Here is a 21,082-nt window from a genome sequence, read left to right as displayed (position 1 = left end):
CGGTAGTAAACTTTATAGGGAATAGCGTGCCATTTGGGACGCAACCTTGGAGCACTGCCTACGCTGATACACTATCGCTCTCTGGTGAAGAGAGAAACACGGCAATGCAGTCCCTAATGATCTCATTGAGGCCTTGTTATGATCAAGAGTTTCACTGGGATCTGTGAGCTCTCTGATACAAGCACCTTCACCAAGTTGCACTGTTTCCTTTTCTGTTTTCTTTGCGTTCTTGTTTGTGGCACTGTATGTCAGAGGGAGGAAAAAGCATAGTTTCTTTACAGAAATACTGTATGATTCATGCTTCTTCTGCTTTGATCTGGGAACTCTGTTTGAAAAGCCCCAGGATAAACCATTTCAGGTTGTCTAAACAATTTGCAATCATGGTTTCCATATTTAGGTTTTTGTACAGCGGTTGAGAGGAAAAAGACTCACATGCAAGCGTGCTCATTTCAAAGGAGAAGCAGGGGGAGGAAAACCTGATACCATCCATTAAGGGGGAAAGCAGACATTGGTTTGTGCGGACGGAGATGCGCTGTCCCTGTTATTCTGTTCTCCTGCAGAACCAGACTGGTCTCATAGACGTAAATGCGGGACACTCAAATTAGTATGATATGTTAAGTTTGGCATGGTTACATAAGATAGAAGGTTACTTAAGGTGGGAGGGTGGGAGTATAACGCAAACGTCTAGCAACCCAGAGGTTGCTTGTTCGAATCTCTTCGCGGACAACTTTAGCATTTCAGCAACTTTGCAACTACAGTACATACTACTTTTTAGATACTTTGCAACTACTTAGAATGTTAGCTAACCCTTCCCATAACCCTAACCTTAACCCTTTTAGCTAACCCTTCCCATAACCCTAACCTTAACCCTTTTAGCTAACCCTTCCCATAACCCTAACCTTAACCCTTTTAGCTAACCCTTCCCATAACCCTAACCTTAACCCTTTTAGCTAACCCTTCCCATAACCCTAACCTTAACCCTTTTAGCTAACCCTTCCCATAACCCTAACCTTAACCCTTTTAGCTAACCCTTCCCATAACCCTAACCTTAACCCTTTTAGCTAACCCTTCCCATAACCCTAACCTTAACCCTTTTAGCTAACCCTTCCCATAACCCTAACCTTAACCCTTTTAGCTAACCCTTCCCATAACCCTAACCTTAACCCTTTTAGCTAACCCTTCCCATAACCCTAACCTTAACCCTTTTAGCTAACCCTTCCCATAACCCTAACCTTAACCCTTTTAGCTAACCCTTCCCCTAACCTTAATCCCTAGAGCTAGCTAACTTTAGTCTTAACCACTAAGCCACCAAGATAACGTTAGCCACAATAAATTGGTATTCATACCATATCACACATTTTACAAATTCGCAACATTTTGTACGAATTGTAATTCGTAACAAGTCACACAAAATGGATGATAGCAATCAACAAATGAATACATACTATAAGAAACGTAACATATCATACTACATGGAGTGTCTCAGATTTACGTACAGAATAATACGAAATGCTCTGAGACCATGTTGGCATAAAACACACACACAGAGGTGCAGGTTCATTGCTTCCTCCTGTATCCCCTCATACACACGCACCTACACACTCAGACACACACCTACACACTTAGACATACAATATGTGCACGCACACACACCCCTGCCCCACAGAGTCAGCTTACAGCCCGTGATGGACCCCTGGCCCATAAAGTTGGGTGTATTATGGCATTAGTGATGAACCCAGGACAGCAGGAGTGGGAGGAAACACACCCCTCTTCTACCCTAATGGCTCTTGCTCCCCCCTTTCTTCTTCTCTCATCTCTCATCTCTCCCTCCAAACTCCCCCAATCATGCCCTATCTTCTTTCACGTTCACAACCCATCCTCTACGCTCCTTACATCTACCACCAACCCAAATATCAAATGTCTCTCACTTTTGCACTCCAATAATGTGTACACGTTTTAAGTGAATAATCCATATATGCAGTAGCCTATGTCATTTCTTGCACACTGTACATCTCATGGCGTCGTACGACACCGGCTACACACGTAACAACTGTTAGAAGTTTCTCAAGGCCATGCAGTGAGCCCCACCTGTAAGTGGACAGAAATCTCTCTGTACAGTATATTACATAATTCAGCTATTTTTCTAGCATTTTTCTAGCATAATATTGTAATCCACCACAATGACATAAAGGAGGTAGTGGAGACCACAGTCCACCACCAATGAAATATGAATTCTTAAAAATCTAAGCTGCTGGGATGAGGGGGGTTCTGATGTATGGAATTGTTTTAAGAAGGTCATACCATGAATCGTTAAGCTTTTTGGGTATGCCCCAAAAATATGAAAATATAAAATATTGAATTTGGCCTTTACTACTATAGCCCATAGAAACGCATTGAATAACACATTTTTGGGATGTCTTCTGGTCTGACAAACAGCGCTGTAGCTCTGCCACTTTCCATCGCATATGCGGATGGGCAACATAGGCAGATGTGTGTATTGAGACGCAGCACATACAAAAAATATATCTCTAGTTTAAACTGACGGATTTTGATGGGGATTTTTTAATTATGTTACTTAGAATGACGCGTCAAAAGACTCTAAGCAATATTGAGCCACCACATCTGTCAACAAGCTCCTGCACGTCATCTCTAGCTGAAACATTTGCTAAACAGGTATTGTGTCAATTTAAAACTTGTACAAGACAGTTCACAGAATTGTCAATTTAAAGAACTTTAGCCACTTTATTCATTACTGCATTTAGCTAACATTAGATAGTTCTTTGCCTCGATTCAGCAGGCTCGACCAGATTATCATGGTATTTGTAGTTCTTTATGATAGCCACATTAGCAGCTAATTAGGATTACATTTTTTGCGGGTGAATATATTGATAAAAGTCACCTTGTCCTAGATAGATTTACACGATTATCAAAATGTCACACCAGGGTAAGTCTACACGAAACACAGAACTTATTTTAAGTGTTTCTAAAATCCCTTATGGGAAAAATTGACGGTTGAAAAATGATTGGAATCATTTCCCTATTTGACTGCTAGGTTTTATGGGTATTATGACTCATACTGTGGTACTCTATGGAATACATTGCCTTACCGTTGCATCTATAAGAACGCTAAAGCTTCTGAGATTGTGTAAAGGGAGAAGCAATCAGAGGAGAAGGGCCTTGGTCAAGGATGTGACCAAGAACCCGATGGTCACTCTGACAGAGCTCTAGATTTCCTCTGTGGAGATTGGAGAACCTTCCAGAAGGACAACCATCTCTGCAGCACCACCAATCAGGCCATTATGGTACAGTGGCCAGACGGAATCCACTCCTCAGTGAAAGGCAGATGACAGCTGCTTGGAGTTTGCCAAAAGTCACCTAAAGGACTCTCAGACCATGAAAAACAATATTCTCTGGTCTGATGAAACCCAGATTGAACTTTTTGGCCTGAATGCCAAGCATCACATCTGGAGGAAACCTGGCAACATTCCTACGGTGAAGCATTGTGGTGGCATCATCATGCGGTGGGGATGTTTTTCAGTGGCAGGGACTGGGAGACTAGTCAGGATCGAGGGAATGATGAACGGAGCAAAGTACAGAGAGATCCTTGATGAAAGCCAGCTCCAGAACTCTCAGGACCTCACAACAACCCTAAGCACACAGCCAAGATAAAATAGGAATTGCTTCGGGATAAGTCTCTGAATGTCCTTGAGTGGCCCATCCAGAGTCCGGACTTGAACTCGATCGAACATCTCTGGAGAGACCTGAAAATAGCTGTGCAGTGACGCTCCCCATCCAACCTGGCAGAACTTGAGAGGATCTGCAGAGAAAAATGGGGGAAACTCCCCAAATACAGGTGTGACAAACTTATAGTGTCAAACCCAAGAAGAATCGAGGCTGTATTCGCTGCCAAAGGTGCTTCAAAGTACTGAGTAAAGGGTCTGAATACTTATGTAAATGTCATATTTAAGTTGAATACATTTGCAAAAATATATATATATATTTTTTTTTGCTTTGTCATTATGAGGTATTGTGTGTAGATTGATGAGGGGAATTTTTTAAAATACATTTTAGAATAAGGCTGTAACGTAACAATATTAGGAAAAAGTCAAGGGGTCTGGATACTTCCGAAAGCACTGTAGATAGGTGTAATCTAGAGCCAAGCGTGTACATTTTTCATCCAAGGGTATCTGCTGTTGACACACTTGTTTAATTATGCAACAGAACGTATGACAACAACAGTAATTAATGCGGCAGTCTAGACAGCGCAGGTGAGTGCAGGTAGGCCCAGACAGAGCAGGTTTTTGGTGCAGCCTCGTCCCACCCTTTATGGTTGTTTCATATATGCAAATACACCCACACATTAGGCACATAATTGTCTTTCTTTTAGCGCAAAATATATTTAAAAAGAAAATACCAGATACCGTTACAACATGTATATATGAGTGCATTCTAATAAAACAAAGTTACATTGTACAATAAATGTAATACCTGAATTCCCACCAAAGTCCTTAAACTCCGTTATGTGTCCATGCCAGTAAATAGTGTTGCGCTCTAATTCAGTCAATATCTGATGGATTTTTTTAAAAAGTTTGGAGTATCTTCATCCATTGTCAAAAAAATGTATTTATTAGAATTGTTTTTAAAAACGTTTAACAATTTTGATGACCCGTTGCTACTCTGTCTTCCTCTCTCTCTCTCTCTCTCTCTCTCTCTCTCTCTCTCTCTCTCTCTCTCTCTCTCTCTCTCTCTCTCTCTCTCTGTCTCTCGCTCTCTCTCGCTCTCTCTCTCCCTATCTCTCTTGCTCTCTCTCTCCCGCTCTCTCTCCTCTTTCTTTCTCTCCTCCAACTGAGAGGTCAGATCTGTGCTATGTATGCAGCAGGTGGCTGCACGCTGTCGTCCTCTCAGAGTTGCAAGGCAGAGGAGGCCAGGGATCTGGTTTCGTCTCCCCCGTCTGTTTCCCCCCTCCACATCCCTACGGACCCCCATTAAACATGACATCAGACCCCCCCCCTGCACAGCTGTGCCCAGAGTTAAACCAAACGCACACATCTCATCTCCACCCTCCATAATTTACACAGTTTCAGCTAGCTGTGATTATAGTATAGGCCATATATCACTGTCAAGATAAAGGACTATTATCAACGGTATAAAGTGGAATTTGCATTTTTTGTTTTCAAGTTACAGTTATATGTGTTGTTATTCTTCTTAATGGCTGGTTTGTGTTTTCCTGTGGAAGCAGTGAGAGATGTGGGCAGGTGTTGGCTTGGCTCCCCTCTCAAAACCCCAAAGTCCTGCTAGGACAAAGAACAACTGGTGAGACTCAGCACCTGTTTTCAATGGAGCTTGGAAACAATATCCCAACTCACGCCTGAGAGTCATACAAAAACAAAACCCAGCTACGGTATCCGTGTCATGAAGGTTTGGTCTATCCCAATTCAAGAGAAGATCGACACCTTTTCATATGCATTCAGAGTCAGACATCTTTCTGCTCGTCGTTCAGCTGTGTTTAAGTGGACCCTTCCCATACACTAATCCCAATCATTTTGACTCAATGTAAAAGAAGTTCTTTGTAGTTTTTAAAAAGAGCAACAGACTCTTTACTGTAACACCTCTCTGGACAGACAGCACCACAGAGACCTCCAGTGGTGACACAACAAAACCCTGAGGAACACCAACCCTGACCCTAGCCAAACTAATCCATTCTTCACATTATAGGAGTATTGCACACACTATATGTATTTCTGTAGTATGTTTCCAGGCGTGTTTCAAACTTCAATTTTTCCTTAGAGCCTGACCGGGAACATCTTTTTCTCCTTCTTCCTATCCTCCCCCTCCTCCTCCTCCCCATCTTCTTCCTCCTCCCTGTACTCCTCCTATTGTTCCTCCTTCCCCTCCTTCCTCCTCTTGTTGGTGTTGTGTCATGCCAAAGATGATCTATTATATTGACAAGATGGTCGCGCGACCGCTCGAAATGTCCTTAAAGATGGAAGGCAGGAGAGAGGAGGTGATTTCAGGCGTTACCTTTCTAGCCAATGAGAGGGCAGATTTGCGTATGAACACTTCGATATAAAGTTGCCGAAATGCCACGTGCACCCACTTATATCAGTGCCTTCATAACCATAACAAAACGTATATTTGATCAAATAAGTCCCATGTAGCGACATAGCAATTCACGTTTTTATTGACTAAATTTGACACACTCTCATTGACCTCCATACAAAAATTCCTCACTTCTTGGTCTTATTTTCATGGACAGATTTTGGGCAGAGTAAACCCTCTAGCTTCACCTCTTCCTCTCTGGTCATGCTCTCTCCTCTCGCTATGGGTGACCCCTGAACTCTCCCTTGGTAATCACGCCTCGGACATATGAACTCTGACCCTGGCCTTTGTCTCAACTCCTCCGTGGGGGAGGGGTTCCTCAAACTACAACATTCAGAGGTCCTCCTTGCTGCTACTGAGGCCTGCCTCTCTTGCTCTCTCTCTCTACCTCGCTCTCTCTAGCGCTCTCTTTCTACCTCGCTCTCTCTCTTCTCCGTTTAGCACACCACCATCCAGTTAGATATGAAAGAATTTGCACATTTATCAAAGCATGTCAACCATGCACTAAGGCAGCACCTGTTGTTTTGTACATTATCTGGAGTTTCAGTCTTCCTCCCACTCTTCTTGCTGATAGAGCAGAGAGGCATGGCTGGATATGAGCTATCTGTTGTTGTGTCTGGGAGTAAGGCCAGTCTCTGTGGTTTCACCTTATGAGAAGGTTGTAGACGTGTGTGTGTGTGTGTGTGTGTGTGTGTGTGTGTGTGTGTGTGTGTGTGTGTGTGTGTGTGTGTGTGTGTGTGTGTGTGTGTGTGTGTGTGTGTGTGTGTGTGTGTGTGTGTGTGTGTGTGAGTGTGTGTGTGTGTGTGTGTGTGTGTGTGTGTGTGTGTGTGTGTGTGTGTGTGGTCATGGGATTACATGTGAAATAACAGAATGATCTGAATCTGTCCCAGCATCTCTCTCTTTTTATTTTTATCAAATATAGTCGTTGCATAAGTATTCAGCTCCCTGAGTACATACATGTAAGAAACACATTTGACAGCAATTACAGCTGTGAGTGTTCTTGGTTCAGTCTCTAAGAGATTTCCACACCCGGATTGTGCACATTTTGCCTATTATTCTTTCTCCATTTCTTCAAGCTCTGTCAAGGTGTTGGGGATCATGGCAAGACAGGAATGTTGAAGTCTTGCCATAGTATTTCAAGCAGATTTAAGGCCTGCTAGCTGTCTGAATCGCCGTGCCTCCAGCTCACCTAGCTACTCACTGGACCCTATGATCACTCGGCTACACATGCCTCTCCATAATGTCAATATGCCTTGTCTATTGTTGTTTTGGCTATTGATTTTTGTTTTATTTCACTGTAGAGCCTCGAGCCCTGCTCACCATGCCTTAGCTAGCCCTTTTGTTCCACCTCCCACACATGCGGTGACCTCACCTGGCTTAAATGGTGCCTCAAGAGAAAAAACCTCTCTCATCGTCACTCAATGCCTAGGTGTACCTCCACTGTACTCACACCCTACCGTACCCTTGTCTGTATATTATGCCTTGAATCTATTCTTCCGTGCCCAGACATCTTCTCCTTTTACTCTTTGTTCCGAACGCACTAGACGACCAGTTCTTATAGCCTTTAGCCGTACTCTTATCCTACTCCTCCTCTGTTCCTCTGGTGATGTAGAGGTTATTCCAGGCCCTGCAGGCCCCAGCATCACTCTCATTCCCCAGGCGCTCTCATTTGTTGACTTCTGTAACCGTAAAAGCCTTGGTTTCATGCATGTTAACATTAGAAGCCTCCTCCCTAAGTTTGTTTTATTCACTGCTTTAGCACACTCCGCCAACCCGGATGTCCTAGCCGTGTCTGAATCCTGGCTTAGGGAAGGCCATCAAAAATCCTGAAATTTGCATCCCTAACTATAACATTTTCCGCCAAGATAGAACTGCCAAAGGGGTCAGAGTTGCAATCTACTGCAGGGATAGCCTGCAGTGTTCTGTCATACTATCTAGGTCTGTGCCCAAACAATTCAAGCTTATACTTTTAAAAATCCAACTTACCAGCAAAAGTCTCTCACCATTGCCGCTTGTTATAGACCCCCTTCAGCCCCCAGCTGTGCCCTGGACACCATGTGTGAATTAAGCGCCCCCCCATCGATCTTCAGAGTTCGTACAGTTAGGTGACCTAAACTGGGACATGCTTAACACCCCGGCCATCCTACAATCTAAGCTAGATGCCCTCAATCTCACACAAATTATCAAGGTACCTACCAGGTAAAACCCTAAATCCGTAACTATGGGCACCCTCTTAAATATCATCCTGACCAACTTGCCCTCTAAATACCTCTGCTGTCTTCAACCAGGATCTCAGCGATCACTGCCTCATTGCCTGTGTCCGTAATGGGTCCGCGGTCAAACGACCACCCTTCATCACTGTCCAACGCTCCCTAAAACATTTCAGCGAGGAGGCCTTTCTAATCGACCTGGCCCGGGTATCCTGGAAGGATTTTGACCTCATACCGTCAGTAGAGGATGCCTGGTTGCTCTTCAAAAGTGCTTTCCTCACCATCTTAAATATGCATGCCCTGTTCAAAAAATGTAGAACTAAGAACAGATATAGCCCTTGGTTCACCCCAGACTTGACTGCCCTTGACCAGCACAAAAACATCCAGTGGCGTTCTACATTAGCATCGAATAGACCCCGTGATATGCACCTTTCAGTGAAGTCAGGAACCAATATACTCAGTCAGTTAGGAAAGCTAAGGATTTTTCAAACAGAAATGTGCTTTCTGTAGCACTAATTCCAAAATGTTTTGGGAAACTGTAAAGTCCATGGAAAATAAGAGCATCTCCTCCCAGCTGCCCACTGCACTGAGGATAGGAAACACTGTCACCACTGATAAATCTACGCTAATCGATAATTTCAATAAGCATTTTTCTACGGCTGTCCATGCTTTCCACCTGGCTACCACTACCCCGGCCAACATCTCAGCACCCCCTGCAGCAACTTGCCCAAGCCCACCCCTCCCGCTTCTCCTTCACCCAAACCCAGACAGCTGATGTTCTGAAAGAGCTGCAAAATCTGGATCCCTGCAAATCAGCCGGGCTAGACAATCTGGGCCCTCTCTTTCTAAAATGATCCGCCGAAATTGTTGCAACCCCTCTTACTAGCCTATTCAACCTCTCTTTCGTCTTGTCTGAGATTCCCAAAGATTGGAAAGCTGCCGCGGTCATCCCCCTCTTCAAAGGGGGAAACACTCCAGACCCAAACTGTTATAGACCTATATCCATCCTGCCCTGCCTTTCTAAAATCTTCAAAAGCAGAGTTAACAAACAGATCACAGACCATTTAGAATCCCACCGTACCTTCTCCACTATGCAATCTGGTTTCCGAGATGGTCATGGGTGCTCCTCAGCCACGCTCAAGGTCCTAAACGATATCATAACCGCCATCGATAAAAGACAGTACTGTGCAGCCGTCTTCATCGACCGGGCCAAGGCTTTCGACTCTGTCAATCAATGCATTTTTATCGGCAGACTAAACAGCCTTGGCTTCTCAAATGACTGCCTCGCCAGGTTCACCAACTACTTCTCAGATAAAGTTCAGTGTGTCAAATCGGTGGGCCTGTTGTCCGGACCTCTGGCAGTCTCTTTGGGGGTGCCACAGGGTTCAATTCTTGGGCCGACTCTTTTCTATGTATATATCAATGATGTCGCTCTTGCTGCTGGTGATTCTCTGATCCACCTCTACGCAGACAACACCATTCTGTATACATCTGGCCCTTCTTTGGACACTGCTAACAAACCTCCAAATGAGCTTCAACACCATACAACACTCCTTCCGTGGCCTCCAACTGCTTTTAAATGCTAGTCAAACTAAGTGAATGCTCTTCAACCGATTGCTGCCCGCCCGACTAGCATCACTACTCTGCACGGTTCTGATCCAGAATATGTGGATAACTACAAATGCCTAGGTGTCTGGTTAGACTGTAAACTCTCCTTCCAGACTCACATTAAGCATCTTCAATCCAAAATTAAATCTAGAATCTGCTTCCTATTTCGCAAACAAAGCCTCCTTCACTCATGCTGCCAAACATACCCTCGTAAAACTGACTATCCTTCCGATCCTTGACTTCGGCGATGTAATTTACAAAAAGCCTCCAACACTCTACTCAGCAAATTGGATGTAGTCTATCACAGTGCCATTCATTTTGTCACCAAAGTCCCATATATTACCCACCACTGCGACCTGTACGCTCTCGTTGGCTGGCCCTCGCTACATATTCGTCGCCAAACCCACTGGCTCTAGGTCATCTATAAGTCTTTGCTAGGTAAAGCCCCACCTTATCTCAGCTCACTGGTCACCATAGCAACACCAACCCGTAACACACTCCAGCAGGTATATCTCACTGGTCATCCCCAAAGCCAACCACGCCTTTCCTTCCAGTTCTCTGCTGCCAATGACTGGAACGAATTGCAAAAATCACTGAAGCTGGAGTCTTATATGTCCCTCTCTAACTTTAAGCATCAGCTGTCAGAGCAGCTTACCGATCACTGCACTTTGTATCAGCCAATCTGTAAATAACACATCCAACTACCTCATCCCCATATTATTACTTACCCTCTTGCTCTTTTGCACCCCAGTATCTCCACTTGCACATCATCATCTGTACATCTATCACTCCAGTATTAATGCTAAGTTGTAATCATTATTATAAAATAAATTCTATGGCCTATTTATTGCCTACCTCCCTACATCTGCACACACTGTAAAAAGATTTCTATTGTGTTATTGACTGTACGTTTGTTTATGTGTAACTCTGTGTTGTTGTTTTTGGTTGCACTGCTTTGTTTCATCTTGGCCAGGACGTAGTTGTAAATGAGAACTTGTTCTCAACTGGCCTAATTGGTGAAATAAAGGTGAAATTAAAAAAAACATTTAAATAAAATGCTGTAACTTGGCAACTTAGTATGGCAACATTCAGTGTCTTCTTGGTAAGCAACCAGTGAGATTTGACCTTGTGTTGTAGGTTATTGTCCTGCTGAAAGGTGAATTCCTCTCCCCCAGTGTCTGGTGAAAAGCAGAATGAAGCAGGTTATTCTCTAGAATTGTGCCTGTGCTTAGCCCTATCCTGTTTATTTTTATCCTTAAAAACTCCCCATTGTCAAGCATACACGTACCATGATGCAGCCACCATCATGCTTAACAATTAGGAGGATGTGTTGTATTGGATTTGCCCCAAACATAAGGCTTTGCATCTAGGTATTCCTGGTCTTTGTAGTTGAATCTGTGCTTGAAACTCAATACTTGACTGAGGGACCTTACAGATGTTGTAAATAGGGAGGACAGAGGAAGGGGCAGTCATTCAAAAATCATATCAACACCTATTATTTCACACAGAGTCCATGTAACTTTTTATCTAATTTGAATTTTTTTATTCATCTTACACATTTTTATTCCAGTTTGACAGAGTATTTTGTGTATATTATTGACATTTTTTTTCTTCTATTAAATCTATTTTAATTTCACTTTGTAACAAAATAAAATGTGACGAAAAACCAATGGGTCTGAATAGTTTTTCAAGGCACTAAGTGAACAAAACATTAAGGACAAATGCTCTTTCCATGACAGACTCACCAGGTGAATCCAGGTAAAAGCTATGATCCCTTATTGAAGTCACTTGTTAAATCCACTTCAAATCAGTGTAGATGAAAAGAAGGAGACAGGTTAAAGGATTTATCGTGTGTATCAAGAATTGTCCACCACCCAAAGGACATACAGCCAACTTCACACAACTGTTGGAAGCATTGGAGTCAACATGGGCCAGCATCCCTGTGGAACTCTTGACACCTTGTAGAGTCCTGACGAATTGAGGTTGTTCTGAGGGCAAAAGGGGGCGTGCAACTAAATATTAGGAAGGTGTCTTTCACGTTTTGTACACTCAATGTATATCACTCTGTCCCCTCAAGCTAACCCTAATCATTATGCCACGTGGGGCCTGTCCCTGTCACAGCGTCCACATGACCAGCTCTAACCTCAGACTCCCAGGGGCCTGTAGTGGAGTTAAGGCATTTGTTTGTTTCCGTTTGGGTGCTCTCTCCGATACCCTTCCATGCCCTGTCTCACCGTATGTCACCCTCCCAGCCATGTCACAGTCACAGGGAGCGTGCAGTGATGCGCACTACAGAGGGCTGACAGGAGCTGGCGGACAATTAGGCAGCTTGTTGTTAACAATGGTCACAATACCAGCATGGGCATGTAGAGGGGGATCTCAAAGCACAGGGCATCCCTTCACAGGGCATATATTCACCAATAGCAGCTCTGGTGGTGGGCATTAAAAGCAAAATGGTGTGTCTGCGGGTGTGTGTTTGTGCCTATTATTTGTCCTACCCCTGCTCTTTTAGAGTGGCCTGGTGTCCCTCTCTCTGTCAGGAGAGCAGATTGAGCACCAGATGGTCCCAGATTGACAAATCAATTACCGCAGGCTGAGGCTCCACCTCAGAGACAGCCAGAGGGACTTCACTAACAAACCTCCCCATGTACACCGCCTCCACCCTGGGACCAAACCCCCCTCCTCTTCCTCCTGCCTTCAATAGTCAGGGCCTGGCATCACATGAATCGCCTGGCATCAATATGGCTGACTTACATGGAGAGCTGGAAGAACTGAACCTAACCGCAGTGAGGGGGTGTGTTGTGTACCCACATGGCTACACCAGAAAGGATTTAGCTGGAGAGCACTGCTGCCATCTCTTTCTGGTGGTGTCTCAAATGGCACCCTATTCCATATTTAGTGCACCCCTTGGGCTCAGGTGTAACATAGTGCACTATGTATGGAATAGGGTGCAATTTGGGTCGCAGACTCTGTCTCAGTTGCGGAGGAGGACGGAGGTTTGAGGAACTTAATCCGTGGAGAATAAACAACAGCACAGCCCGAGGCAGGTATTGAGAAAGAAGCATCTGCATCTGACTGGAGATGATGGCTAAATGTGTTATTCACTGCCCCCTAGTGGTGAGGTTAAGACATTGCAGGGAGGAGGACCGATGATAAAAGGTTGTTCCCTGGTAGGTTTTTAGGAAGTTGTTGTTGTGACCAATAAAGTTCTTTATCAATCGCAGATAAACCTACACCATATTGAGCGAGAATGAAGTGGTTGTATTTGATCTTTTCATGTCCTAAGCAACATCCCTGCTTGTACAGTAATAAAGAAACGGAGTGATGACATACTGACTCAGTCCAACGATTTCATGGCCTTTCCTTATTAGTAGCCATCTTAAGGTTTGTGGTGCATTCAGTTTAGAAACATTCCATTCGGGATGAGGAGGAAGAAGGGGGTGGGATGCAGAATGTTTGGATTCAGAGAGGATATAAAAACTGGGCGATGTCATTGTGACGGTGGTGGCAGATTCTAAAAGCACATAGTATAGGCCTAAATGTAGTGGAAGTCTCTCTGTCTCTGGAAAGAAGTAGAGAACAATGTGTGGGTACTCTAGCTCAGTAGCTCTCATATCCCTCGATTACTCATCCCTCTATCCCCGCATTCCTCATACTACCCCTTTATTACACATCTCTCCATCTCTCCATCCACCCTGCAGACAGCCAGTGACAGCAGAGCTGATGTCCCTGTGGAGAGATTAGATTCATGACAGCACAACAAAGAAGAATTATACCTCTTATACCAGGCTCTGCCAATGCTGCACTGCGTTTCGACAAACTCAAATGTAATGTATAGGTTTAACTGGAGCCAAGGAGGATCAACATAATATAAGATCGACCCACTTTGCCTGCGTAGTTCCCTGGCAGTGATGTAAAAGCAATTTATATATGTCCGTAAAAATGTGTGAGCTAATGAATTAAGACGACACGGAGGCAAAACGCAATGAGCTTATGAGAGAGTTGGCAAGGCAAGCAGCGCATGTGGCCTCAAAAGAGAATAGCCTACCTGTGGCTGAGAGAGAGCGGGAGGGGAGGCCGAAAGAGAGAGAATAGAGAGGGAGAGAGAGGATAGCAGGATACAAGCCCAGGGAATTGAGAGAGAGTGCTTCTGCATTTTTCTGGAATCAATATTGTCTTGCTTCTGAATCAAGGAGCGGCATAGAGGGCAGGAGAGATTGAAGTAGAGTACCAGGTGCAGTGATTGTTGAAGTATTACTAGATAGTTGATCTACTCAGCTTTGTTTTGGGTTTATTTGAGGTTCCCGGCTAGCTAACACACACAGACACACTATTAATTATTAAATAGGTTTCTCCTAAACAGCATGTTCAAAACGCTCATCAAGATGGCCTAATTAGTATCTAACTCACCAGAGCCAGGGACTCCATCAGGGGAATTCATGCTAACAGGTTTTTCTAGTGTGTGTGTGTGTGTGTGTGTGTGTGTGTGTGTGTGTGTGTGTGTGTGTGTGTGTGTGTGTGTGTGTGTGTGTGTGTGTGTGTGTGTGTGTGTGTGTGTGTGTGTGTGTGTGTGTGTGTGCACGCGCATGTGTATGTGCAAGCTACTATACTAGATTCTATAGAAGAAAATGAATGAGAGGTTGTAAAACAGCTCTCTCCTCCATCTCCCGAATTAATCAGAACACCTTGTTCTCCTCCACACACACAAACTCTGCGGGAATTGTCAGATCACATTCGTGCTAACGTGCTACCTCTAATGTCAGATGGCTTCTTCTCTGTTCCTGGGGATGTGTGAAACGTACTCCTCAGACTTAAGTGTCCCGCTCCCGTCGCCTCATTAGCTAGCTTTTGATCGGCTAAGTTGCTTGAGGAGGGCGGTCACGTGTTCCAGCCAGGTATGGACCGAATTGTGAGGAAGTGGTACTCGCTAAGCAAGCATCCCATCATGCTTAGGGTCATGTACACTTAATGATCAAACATCTCATTCCAAAATTGTGGGCTTTAATATGGAGTTGGTTCCCCCTTTGCTGCTATAACAGCCTCCACTCTTCTCGGAAGGCTTTCCACTAGATGTTGGAACATTGCTGTGGGGACTTCCAATTCAGCCACAAGAGCATGAGTGAGTTCGGGCACTGATGTTGGGCGATTAGGCCTGGCTCACAGTCGGCGTTCCAATTCATCCCAAAGGTGTTCGATGGGGTTGAGGTCAGTGCAGGCCAGTCAAGATATTCCACACCAGTCTCGACAAACCATTTCTGTATGAACCTCGCTTTGTGCACAGGGGCATTGTCATGCTGAAACAGGAAAGGGCCTTCCCCAAACTGTTGCCACAAAGTTGGCAGCAACGAATCGTCTAGAATGTCATTGTATGCTGTAGCATTAAGATTTCCCTTCACTGGAACTATGGGGCCTAGGCCGAACCATGAAACAGCCCCAGACCATTATTCCTCCTTCACCAAATTTTACAGTTGGCACTATACATTGGGGCAGGTAGCGTTCTCCTGGCATCCGCCAAACCCAAATTCGTCCGTCAGACTGCCAGATGGTGAAGTGTGATTCATCCCTCCAGAGAACGCGTTTCCACTGCTCCAGAGTCCAATGGTGGTGAGCTTTACACCACTCCAGCTGATGCTTGGCATTTCGCATGGTGATCTTAGGCTTGTGTGCGGCTGCTCGGCCATGGAAACCCATTTCATGACGCTTCCGACGAACAGTCCTTGTGCTGATGTTGCTTCCAGAGGCAGTTTGGAACTCGGTAGTGAATGTTGCAACCGAGGACGGACGGTCCCGTTCTGTGAGGTTGTGTGGCCTACCACTTCGGGGCTGAGCTGTTGTTGCTCCTAGACGTTTCCACTTCACAAAAACAGCACTTACAGTTGACCGGGGAAGCTCTAGCAGTGCATCATTTTGATGAACTGACTTGTTGGAAAGGTGGCATCCTATGATGGTGCCATGTTGAAAGTCACTGAGCTCTTCAGTAAGGCCATTCTACTGCCAGTGTTTGTCTATGGAGATTGCATGGTAGTGTGCTCGATTTTATACACCTGTCAGCAACTGAATAGCTGAATCCACTAATTTGAAGGCTTGTACACATACCTGTGTATATATAGTGTTTAAAAATGCCCAGCTGCACATTATTTTGGCTACCATGGCTAGAAGAAGAGATCTCTGTGACTTTGCAAGAGGGGTCTCAAAGGAGCATAGGGGGTTTAAAGTGTGTGTGTGTGTGTGTGTGTCTCAGTCATCAGATCTCAACCCAATTGAACACTTATGGGAGATTCTGGAGTGGCACCTGAGACAGTGTTTTCTACCACAATCAACAAAACACCAAATTATGGAATTTCTTGTGGAAGAATGGTGTCGCATCCCTCCACTAGAGTTCCAGACACTTTAGAATCTATGCCAAGGTGCATTGAAGCTGTTCTGGCAGCTCTAAGTGGCCTAACACCCTATTAAGACACTTTATGTTGGTGTTTACTTTATTTTGGCAGTTACCTGTATGTGTTAATTTACGATCTGAGGTCCGCTTTTAAACTTTGCCCCTGCTCCGTTTTGATAAAAAGTGGACCACCCCTGATTTGGAAAAAATGTCAGAATGACGTACCAGTAGGTCCTATTGAATCATGTACCAACCACTGCACAGAGGCTATTAAAAAACGGGTGGAGAATAGAGGGCCAGGCCCCTGAATTTCCAAATGAGAAAACAATTAGCTCATTTCTATAATTCATGACTAGCAGACCACAGTGTGGAAGGATACAAGCCAAGGCAGTGTCCCAATTGGCACCCTAATTCCCTACATAGTGCACTTCTTTTGACCAGAGCCCTATGGCGCCAGGTCAAAAGTAGCACACTATGTAGGGAACAGGGTGCCATTTGGGATGCAACCCCAGAGTCCCAGGGTGAGTGTTTGAAGTGAAATGCGCCATATGCTGCTGGTGTTTTTCTATCAGGTCCTGTGTGTTTCCAGAACAGCCCCTGATCTCCCTCTCACAGGGCCTGCAGGGGATGAGGTATGGGGCTGTCCATTAAGAGCCATGAATCATTGATGTCACCTCAGTGTTTTAGTCTTTTCTTTATGCAGGTGGGCTGCTAGTGTCAGGACAGGAGCAGGGGGGTTGGGAGAGGTTTTTCTGGGCTGCTTGAGTCAGTCAGTGTGGACGTTTCCCTACTGCATTGTTACCCACATTTTCTCAGTTAATATTTATGTTTTTTCAAATAGCGATGGATAGGCATTAATTAGCATAATTAATCTCTGTGCTCAGGAAAATATTGGCTTCATCCCTCCTGTTCCCTGGATCTTCTTCAATACGGAATTATTCTGTTTGATTTATACCCCAAAAAATGAAGAATTTCAGGAATGACAGATGGCATGCCTCATACATGTCAACCGTCCAAATTCCATGACATTTGTTTGACAAGAGCATAAAAATACCACTTGCCTACCAAGTCAGAGGACATTTTATTTGACAAATTAACTGCTTTAACAGACCAATACATAACAGCAAACAGAGGGCTGTATTTCCCACCAGAGGAGCAGGTTAGTTGACAGTTACGAGGTGCGATGTGCCACTGGCCCCCATGCATCCATCTCTAACATTAGCCATGCCTGGTGCTTGGAGGGGGAGAGGGAGCGGGAGATGGGCAAAGTGATATAATTTACCTTGTGTTGGACTCCAATAACATTACTGATGGTATCTACGTCACCAGCTCACTCTGACTGCATAAGTACAGAACAGGTGTGATCAACTGCAAAGGAACAGGAAGCACCATTTGTTCAGGGTACTGTAGATAAATAAGAGGACACATGTTCTCTCACATGTTCTCTCTGTATTGATAGGTAGTGTGTCATTATGGGTGTAGTATTGTTCCGGGATTCCTCCGATGGAATTGAGGAGTACACCACATCAGTCATTGGCTTCATAAATAAGTGCATCGATGACGTCGTCCCCACAGTGACCGTACGTACAAACCCCAACCAGAAGCCATGGATTACAGGAAACATCCACACTGAGCTAAAGGCTAGAGCTGCAGCTTTCAAGGAGTGGGACTCTAATCCGGAAGCTTATAAGAAATCCCACTCTGCCCTCTGACGAACCATCAAACAGGCAAAGTGTCAATACAGGATTAAGATCGAATCGTACTACACCGGCTCTGAACCTCGTCGAATGTAGCAGGGCCTGCAAACCATTACAGACTAAAAAAAGGGAAGCACAGCCGAGAGCTGCCCAGTGACACGAGCATATCAGACGAGCTAAACCACTTCTATGCTCGCTTCGAGGCAAATAACACTGAAACATGCATGAGCGCATCAGCCAGGACAACAACCTCTCCCTCAACATGATCAAGACAAAGGAGATGATTGCGGACTACAGGAAAAAGAGGACAGAGCACGCCCCTATTATCTTCGAAGGGGCTGCAGTGGAGCAGGTTGAGGGCTTCAAGTTCCATGGTGTCCACATCACCAACAAACTAAAATGGTCCAAGCACACCAAGACAGTCGTGAAGAGGGCATGACAAAACCTATTCCCCCTCAGGAGACTGAAAAGATTTGGCATGGGTCCTCAGATCCTCAAAAGGTTCTACAGCTGCACCATCGAGAGTATCCTGACTGGTTGCATCACTGCCTGGTATGGCAACTGCTCGGCCTCCGATCGCAAGGCACTACAGAGGGTAGTGCGAATGGCCCAGTACATCGCTGGGGCCAAGCTTACTGAGGAAGGCCCTAAAAATTGTTAAAGACCCCAGCAACCCCAGTCATAGACTGTTCTCTCTGCTACCGCACGGCAAGCGGTACCGGAGCGCCAAGTCTAGGTCCAAGAAGCTTCTAAACAGCTTCTACCCCCAAGCCATTAGACTCCTGAACACCTAATCAAATGGCTACCCAGACTATTTGCATTTCCCCCCCCCCTCCTCTTTTACACTGCTGCTACTCTCTGTTGTTATCATCTATGCATAGTCACTTTAATAACTCTACCTACATGTACATATTACCTCAACTAACCGGTGCCCCCGCAAATTGACTCTGTATTGGTACCCCCCTGTACATTAAGTCGCTCTGGATAAGAGCGTCTGCTAAATGACTTAAATGTAAATGTAAATGTACATTGTCTCGCTATTGATATTTTACTGCTGCTCTTTAATGACTAGTTACTTTAATTTCTTATCTGTTTTTTTTAAACTGCATTTTTAGGGGCTCGTAAGTAAGTATTTCACTATAAGGTCTTCACCTGTTGTATTCGGCGCATATGACCAATAACATTTGATTTGATTTGATTTGTGCATCAAAATAACCAGTCAAAACTTTTTCTAGGCCAAGATCCATCAATTACTGTGTTGGAACTGAGTAATATTTTTGTCTACAGCATACACCTTTGGATGTTGCATGATCCATATTCAATGGTCAGCACCACACAGTGATTTAGTTCATACAGGAATTCACTGCCTTTTCAATCTGACTTTAACAATAGTGCAGTCTATAAGCTAATAGTCTAGGAGCTAATAGAAGGTGGAATTTAAACCTATTTCATTGATGTTTGCTAGAGCCAGTGCACTCCACTTCAAGCTCACCACATGATCAAAGATTGAACACTTCCTAGTCTGTCTTTTGCAGGAAAACCCATTCACTTAAAGAAATAACTAATTTGCCGGAGTACCTCATTCAAAGTTATCCTTTTTGTAAATGTCTGGTCACAGTGTGGAAGCGGGAGAGAGAATTAGGAAGCAAGGTGCCGAAGGAAGTGTTTGCGATGCTATGTAAGCGTGTAAGTATTCCAAATGTCATCCGGCTTGTCACCGTTATTAACGAGGTTCAAGCGGCAGTAGTGGATCATTTTCCATGGAAATTCAATGCATTTTAAATAGCAGGCAGCCGCATTATTCCAGGCCAGGATTTACATAAGGTAATTGCAGAATGCTGAAAGTACCATAGTGGGGCTAGTGACATAGATTTTTCTCTCTCTCTCCTTTCAGTAATCGTATTAAGTCTATTAAATAGGCAATAAATACAAGGCAGTATGTATCAGTAGCCCCTGACAAATAATACTAGATCTCCAGATATACATGTATTTACCCTCAGCAGGCAGGCAGTCTTGTTCCTGGTAGGGCTATGACAGTGTCTGGTAGGCCTATGGTAAAATAGCGTCATCATCCAGACATGGGCTACTGTAGTAGCCTACGCACCCATTTACCCCCTGAGAAGGCTGGAGTTAGGTACTACACACAGGGATCTGGGGAAATCAAACACACTGACAGATTGATGAGGCGCATAAAGATAGACTGTGGGGCTGGGAAGGAAAAACTAAATGGAGGAGATGGAGAGATGGTTGAGGAAGAAAGGGGCAGACTGCTGTGAGAAAAGATTGCCCAATTAATCTCTGTGAACTGTTCACTTTCCTCTCAGACAATTACTGAAATACAACTCGTTTAATGATAGTACTTTTAAGTTATTGTCCTACACCCATAATCTATGTTATGTTTTCCATACATATTGGAATTACCAGCGTTAGCTAGCCTGAGGTAATAGCCTTTGTGAGTATGTCTGCATCCCAAATAGCACCCGATTCCCTATGGGCCCTGGTCAAAAGGAGTGCACCACATAGGGAATAGAGTGCCATTTGGGGCACAAGACCCAGCCGTGATCTGCCCAACGATGTCTCTCTACCAGACAAACTCAATACATTTGATGCACGCTAGGACAAAAACTACACCGAGTCGTGCATGAGGGCCTCCGCTGACCCAGGGGATTGGGTGATTTCGCCCTCTGAGTCCGACTTGTGTAAGGTTTTTAATCAGGTCAACATTCGTAAGGCTGCAGGGCCGGATGGTATTCCAGGACACGTTCTCAGAGCATGCGCTGAACATGCTGGTAGGTATATTCACAGTCCTTTTCAAACTCTCCTTGTCCCAGTCTGTAATCCCTACGTGTCTCAAGCTGACCACCATCCTTCCTGTTCCCAAGAACACGAAAGCTACCTGCCACTGTGACTAATGCCCTGTAGCACTCACATCTGTAATCATGAAGTGCTTTGAGAGGCTGGTTATGGCACACAACTCCATCATCCCAGAAACCCTAGACCCACTCCAATTTGCATACCGCCCCAACAGATCCAAAGACTACGCAACCACAATTGCACTCCACACTGCCCTCACCCACCTAGACACAAGG

This window comes from Salvelinus fontinalis, chromosome 25 (assembly GCF_029448725.1).
Source record: "Salvelinus fontinalis isolate EN_2023a chromosome 25, ASM2944872v1, whole genome shotgun sequence".
Classification (NCBI taxonomy): domain Eukaryota; kingdom Metazoa; phylum Chordata; class Actinopteri; order Salmoniformes; family Salmonidae; genus Salvelinus; species Salvelinus fontinalis.
The sequence above is the reverse complement of the archived record's forward strand: the minus strand, read 5'-3'. Positions refer to the sequence as shown.